The sequence below is a fragment of the Colobus angolensis genome, unplaced genomic scaffold (genome assembly GCF_000951035.1).
Source record: "Colobus angolensis palliatus isolate OR3802 unplaced genomic scaffold, Cang.pa_1.0 Scaffold46, whole genome shotgun sequence".
NCBI lineage: Eukaryota > Metazoa > Chordata > Mammalia > Primates > Cercopithecidae > Colobus > Colobus angolensis.
Window position 1 is genome coordinate 9,968,492 of NW_012118043.1, and position 6,821 is coordinate 9,975,312.

Genomic DNA, 6,821 nt, shown 5'->3' on the forward strand with positions numbered 1-6,821 from the left:
AAAAAAAAAAAAAAAAAAAATTTAAAAAAACTGTAAATGAATGTTGACAACAGCTTTATTCACAATGGCCAAAAACTGAAAACCAAATGTCCAATTTTTTAAAAATTACATTATATTCATCCAATGGAATACTACCATCATTGAAAAGGAACTATGGCTGCACCCTACATCATAAATGAATCTCACAAATACAATGTTAAGCAAAAGTAGCCATCCACAAGAAGGTATACATGCTGTATGGTTACTGTATTAGTCCACTTTCATGCTGCTGATAAAGACTGAACAATTTACAAAAGAAAGAGGTTTAATGGACTCACAGTTCCATGTGGCTGGAGAGGCCTCACAAGTGAAAAGCATGTCTCACGTAGCGGCAGACAAGAGCGCTTGTGCAGGGAAACTCTCATTTTTAAAAATCATCAGATCTCGTGAGACTTACTATCACAAGAAAAGCACAGGAAAGGCCCACCCCTACGATTCAATTACCTCCCACCAGGTTCCTCCCACCACACATGGGAATTGTGGGAGCTACAATTCAGGATGAAATGTGGGTGGGGACACAGCCAAACCATATCATTTCACCCCCTGCCCTGCCCAAATATGATGTCTTCACATTTCATAACCAATCATGCCTTCCCAATAGTCTCCCAAAGTCTGAACTTATTTCAGCATTAACTCAGAAGTTCATAATCCAAAGTCTCATCCGAAACAAGGCAAGCCCCTTCTCTGCCTATGAGCCTGTAAAATCCAAAGCAAGGTAGTTACTTCCTAGATAAGATGGGGGTACAGGCATTGGGTAAATACAGCCATTCCAAAAGGGAGAAATTGCCCACAACAAAGGGGCTAAAGGCCCCTTGCAAATCCGAAATCCAGCAGGGCAGTCAAATCTTAAAAGCTCCAGAATGATCTCCTTTGACTCCATGTCTCACATCCAGGTCACGCTGATCCAAGAGGTGGGTTTCCATGGTCTTGAGCACCTCCGACCCTATGGCTTTGCAGAGTACAGTCTCTCTCCCAGCTGCTTTCACAGGCTTGCAGTGAGTGTCTGCAGCTTTTCTAGGCACATGGTGCAAGCTGTCAGTGGATCTATCATTCTGGAGTCTGGAGGATGGTGGCCCTCTTCTCATAGCTCCACTAGGTGGTGCCCCAGTAGGGACTCTGTGTGGGGGCTCTGACCCCACATTTCCCTTCTGCACTACCCTAGGAGAAGTTCTCCATGAATGCTCCACCCCTGTAGCAAACTTCTGCCTGGGCATTGAAGCATTTCCATACATCTTCAGAAACACAGGTGGAGGTTCCCAAACCCCAATTCTTGACTTCTACGCACTTGCAGCATCACCACCACATGGAAGCCACCGAGGCTTGGGGCTTGCAGCCTCTGAAGCCACAGCCCAAACTCTATGCTGGCCCCTTTCAGTCACGGCTGGAGCAGCTGGAATGCAGGGCACCAAGTCCCTAGGTTGCACATAGCACAGGGACATTGGGTCTGGCCCACAAAACAATTTTTTCCTCCAAGGCCTCCAGGTCTCTGATGGGAGGGGCTGCCATGAAGACCTCTGACATGCCCTGCAGACATCTTCCCCATTGTCTTGGGGATTAACATTCAGCTCCTCATTACTTATGCAAATTTCTGCAGATAGCTTGAGTTTCTCCTCAGAAAATGGGATTTTCTTTTCTATTGTGCTATCAAGCTGCAAATTTTCCAAACTTCTATGCTCTGCCTCTCTTGTAAAACTGAATGCCTTTAACAGCACCCAAGCCACTTCTTGAATGCTTTGCTGCTTAGAAATTTTTTCTACCAGATACCCTAAATCATCTCTCTCAAGTTCAAAGGTCCACAGATTTCTAGGGCAGGGGCAAAATGTCGCCAGTCTCTCTGCTAAAACGTAACAAGTCACCTTTGCTGCGGTTCCCAACAAGTTCCCTATCTCCATCTGAGACCACCTCAGCCTGGACTTTATTGTCAATACAGCAATCAGCATTTTGGGCAAACTCGTTCGACAAGTCTAGAAAGTTCCAAACTTTCCCACATTTTCCTGTCCTCTTCTGATCCCTTCAAACTGTTCCAACCTCTGCCAGTTACCCAGTTCCAAAGCTGCTTCCACATTTTTGGGTATCTTTTCAGGAGCGCTCTAGTCTATTGGTATCAATTTACTGTATTAGTCCATTTTCATGCTGCTGATAAAGACATACCTGAGACTGGACAAATTACAAAATAAAGAGTTTTAATGGGCTTACAGTTCCACATGGCAGGGGAGGCCTCACAATCATGGCACAAGGTGAAAGGCATGTCTTCTCACATGACAGCAGACAAGAGAAGAGAGTTTGTGCAGAGAAACTCCTGTTTTAAAAACCATCATATCCCACAACACTTAAACTATCACAAGAATAGCATGAGAAAGGCCCACCCCCATGGTTCAATGACCTCCCACCAGGTTCCTCCAACCACACATGGGAATTGTGGGAGTTACAATTCAAGATGAGATCTGAGTGGGGACACAGCCAAACCATATCAGTTACGTTTATATAAAGTTCAAAAACAGGCAAAAATAATTTATGCTGATAAGAGGACAGAATAGTGATTACCTTTGAGAGGATAAGAGACACTGACTGGAGGGGGCACAAGAGAGCCTTTTCGAACACTAAAAATGTTCTACATCTGGATTTGAGTGATGACTACATATATATCTACAAATATAAAAATTCTATACATTTAAATTTTTCAGTTTTCAATAAAAATTTAAAGATACCTTCTCTAAACAAATTTGTATTTTTTTTTTAAGACAGTGTCGCACTCTGTCCCCCAAGCTAGAGTACAGTGGCGCGATCACAGCTCACTGCAGCCTTTACCTCTTAGGCTCAAGCAATCCTCCCACCAGCCTTGCAAGTAGCTAGGACCACAGATGCTCACACCCAAACCTGGCTAAATTTTTTTCTTACTTTTGTAGAGGCCGTCTCTTGCTATATCACCCAGGCTGCTCTCTTAACTCCTACCCTCAAGCCATCCTCCCACCTTAGCCTCCCAAAGTGCAGGATTACAAGCATGAGCCACCATGCCCAGACTAAACAATTTTTTTTAAAAAAATTGGTAAGCTTTTTCGTTGGATCCACAACTCCTGTTAATCAAAAGGAAAAAAAAAAAAAGTAAAGTCTTATATACAAAGATCTTTATTGCAGAATTTACAAGAGCAGAACACATACACACACCTGGAAATAACATTTAATAAATGAATACCATGCCAACCCTGGATTTCTCTAATGTGAGAGAAATGAATATTTGGCATCTGATACTAGCAGCCAAACTTAATGCTGATTAATTAACCTAAAGAAGCCATCTGCCTTGAGGGAAGAGCATGATCACAGACACCAAAGCAAAAAAGGGCTAAAGTATTCAAGGCTAAAAGAGGAAAGACACAAAAGCAAGAGATGAAGTGAGAAGTAGGCAAAAGCCAAATCATGCAAGACCTCACAGGCCTTTTTTTTTTTTTTTTAAACAATATAGCTAAGAAATGAAAAGAAATAAAAAATAAAAGTAACTGATTTCCTTGGGCAGCAGAATTACTGGGAGACAGGGGTTGTACACTAAATATTCTAAATGTTTCTACAAATAGAAATACATTATTCAAGAGTATGTAGTACTTGCAAATGATCAAACATTTCCAAAGAAAACTGCCCAGCCCTATTAATAAAGTATTTCTGCAATACAGCTGGAATAATTAAAAGGTACACAGCATATTACAATCTTTGTTGTATCTATTATTTGAGTTGATCTACATACTAACATGATATGAAAATATGTGCTAAACTTTTTGGAAGAAAAGGATGATTTATTTATTTATTTATTTATTTTTGAGATGAAGTCTCTCCTTGTCACCCAGGCTGGAGTGCAGCAGCAGCACAATCTCGGCTCGCTGCAACCTTTGGCTCCCGGGTTCAAAAGATTCCTGCCTCAGCCTCCCAAGTAGCTGGGATTACAGGCATGCACTACCACGCCCGGCTAAATTTTGTCTTTTTAGTAGAGACGGGGTTTCACCATGTTGGCCAGGCTGGTCTCGAACTCCTGACCTCAAGCAATCCACCTGCCTTGGCCTCCCAAAGTGCTGGGATTACAGGCGTGAGCCACTGCGCCCGGCCAGGATGATTCTTCTAAAAAAAAAAAACGTTTTGAGAAACATCCACTCTTTTAAACATTTCCACATATTTTCACTGCTTGTTTTATTCAACTGGCTGTTCGAACAAAAGTAAAAATTATCCATACCATATTCATGTCCAATTCAGCAATCATTACTTACAATTTCAGGAATAAGAAACAAGAGAATCAGTGTTTTAACAGTTTTTTTTAGCTGGTAATTTAAACAAATAGAAAAAGCAACTATTAACAATCAAAAAATAAATGAAAAACAGACCAAAAGAGTAAGCATTCCTTTCCCTTCAGAGAGATTTTACCTTCAGAGAGATAGTTTTCTATGCTGTCTTACAGCATTCTACTATGGTTACATATACATAAGAAAAATACCAAGGCAACCCTACATTGTTTCTGTTACAGAAACTTTATACAGTTAAGAGGAAAAATAAACATGAAGTAACAAACATATAAAAGCACTCTACCTCACCAAATGGAACAAATGATTTTTCTTTTTTCTTTTTCTTTTTTTTTTTTTTTTTTGAGAGAATCTCGCTCTGCCGCCCAGGCCAGAGTGCAGTGGCACGACCTCACAACCCCCGCCTCCCAGTTTAAGTGCTTCTCCTGCCTCAAGCTCTTGAGTAGCTGAGATTACAGGCATTCGCTATCACACTCAGCTAATGTTTGTATTTAGTAGAGACAGAGTTTCACCATGTTGGCCAAGCTGGTCTCGAACTCCTGGGCTCAAGTTATCCGCCCATCTCAGCCTCCCAAAGCACTGGGATTACAGGAGTGAGCCATCAGGCCTGGCGGAACAAATAAATTTTTTTTTTGAGACGGAGTCTTGCTCTGTTACCCACGCCAGAGTGGAATGGCGTGATCTTGGCTCGCTGTAACCTCCGCTTCCCAGGTTCAAGCCATTCTCCTGCCTCAGTCTCCCAGGTAGCTGGGACTACAGCCATGCGCCACCACAGTGGGCTAATTTTTTTATATTTTTAGTAGAGATGGGGTTTCACCATGCCGGCCGAGCTGGTCTCAAACTCCTAGACTCAAGTGCTCCACACGCCTCAGCCTCCCAAAGTGCTGGGATTATATGAGCTACCGCGCCTGGCCTCAACAAGACATTTTGTCTTGTCTTGCTCAACAAGAACTGATGGTTCCTGACAGATGAACAAGAGGACAACAAGTAGCAAAATGTGAAAGTGTTACAGTTCTAACACTCAAAAAAGAGAAAAAGAACATTACAGCTAGATCATTGCATTTAGTTATATGATAAGCCCTCCAGGTTTCCTCTAAACCATTACATTGTACTGTATCCACATTCAAGGCCTCCAAAGATTAATTTGCATTATCAAGAGACTCGAAAAGACAAACTAAATTTCAGCAGTAAAACCTGTAAGAGATTCATTTTTTAGTAGATGATAGAACTCAATGGTAAACACTGGACAGGTGTGGTGGCTCATCCCTGTAATCCCAGCACTTTGGGAGGCCAACGCAGGCAGATCACCTGAGATTAGGCATTGGAGATTAGCTTGGCCAACATGGTGAAACCCCGTCTCTACTAAAACTACAAAAATTTGCCAGGCATGGTGGCAGGTACCTGTAATCCCAGCTACTTGGGAAGCTGAGGCAGGAGAATCCCTTGAACCTGGGAAGCAGAGGGAACAGTAATCCGAGATCGCGCCACTGCACTCCATCCTGGGTGACAGAGCAAGACTCCGTCTCAAGAAAAAAAAACTCAACGGTAAACATGACAATATTATTTTTGTTAATGATGTTAATACATCTAACAAGCATGGGGGAAAAAACTGTATACAGACTTTAAATCATTGTTTAAATAATTTACAATGTAAGGCTGGGCACGGTGGCTCACACCTATAATCCTAGCACTTTGGGAAGCCGAGGTGAGCGGATCACTTGAGGTCAGGAGTTTGAGACTAGCCTGGCCAACATGGTGAAACCCCATCTCTACTAAAAATACAAAATTAGCCAGGTGTGGTGGCAGGCACCTGTGATCCCAGCTCCTCAGGAGGCTGAGGCAGGAGAATCGCTTGAACCTGGGAGGCGGAGGATGCAGTGAGCCGAGACAGTGCCGCTGCACTCCAGCCTGGGCAGAAAGTGTGAAACTGTCTTAAAAAAAATAAATAAATAAAAATTCACAATGTAAATATGAAGGTTCCCCTGCCCTGAAGTTTTCAATCTATGAGAAGGCATAAATACACAAAATGCAAAATAATGTGAGACAAATAATGCAAAATTACAACAGATGAGTAGTAGTATGGTTTCATAAATACACAGAATTTACATTAGAAGATTAAGGTTAGAGTCTTTGTTCTGACCCCATCACTAAATGTTTGAATTTTGGTGCATCTAGTCTATTTGTATTTCAGTTTCCTTATCTATAATACACAAGGTTGGATTCCAACATTCTAGCAATAATGCTCTATGATTCTATGATACGAGTCCACATAAGATCAAAATCCAAGGGAATACTAAAATAACAAGGGGTAAGGAAAGCAACAGGACAGGCACAGTGGCTCACCCCTATAATCCCAGCAACTTGGGAAGCCAAGATGGGAGGATCGTTTGAGGCCATGAACTCAAAACCAGCCTGAACAACACAGTGAGACCCTATTTCTGCAAAAAAAAAAAAAAAATTGCCAGGCACTGATGCACACCTATAACCCTGGCCTTTGGGAGG

At 42.1% G+C, this 6,821-nt stretch overlaps 1 protein-coding gene across 3 annotated transcripts in view; it reads right to left on the reverse strand.

The window, feature by feature from the left end:
* Nucleotides 1-6,821, reverse strand: part of NCK1 (NCK adaptor protein 1) — a 118,122-nt gene that overhangs the window by 106,695 nt on the left and 4,606 nt on the right. Inside the window, exon 2 of one of the 3 annotated variants that reach the window (XM_011958160.1) lies at nt 6,663-6,757. The exons of the other annotated variants lie outside the window; for them this stretch is intronic. The gene's annotated coding sequence lies outside the window, so the exon portion shown is untranslated. The remainder of the gene's footprint in view (nt 1-6,662; nt 6,758-6,821) is intronic. 3 annotated transcript variants of the gene reach the window in all.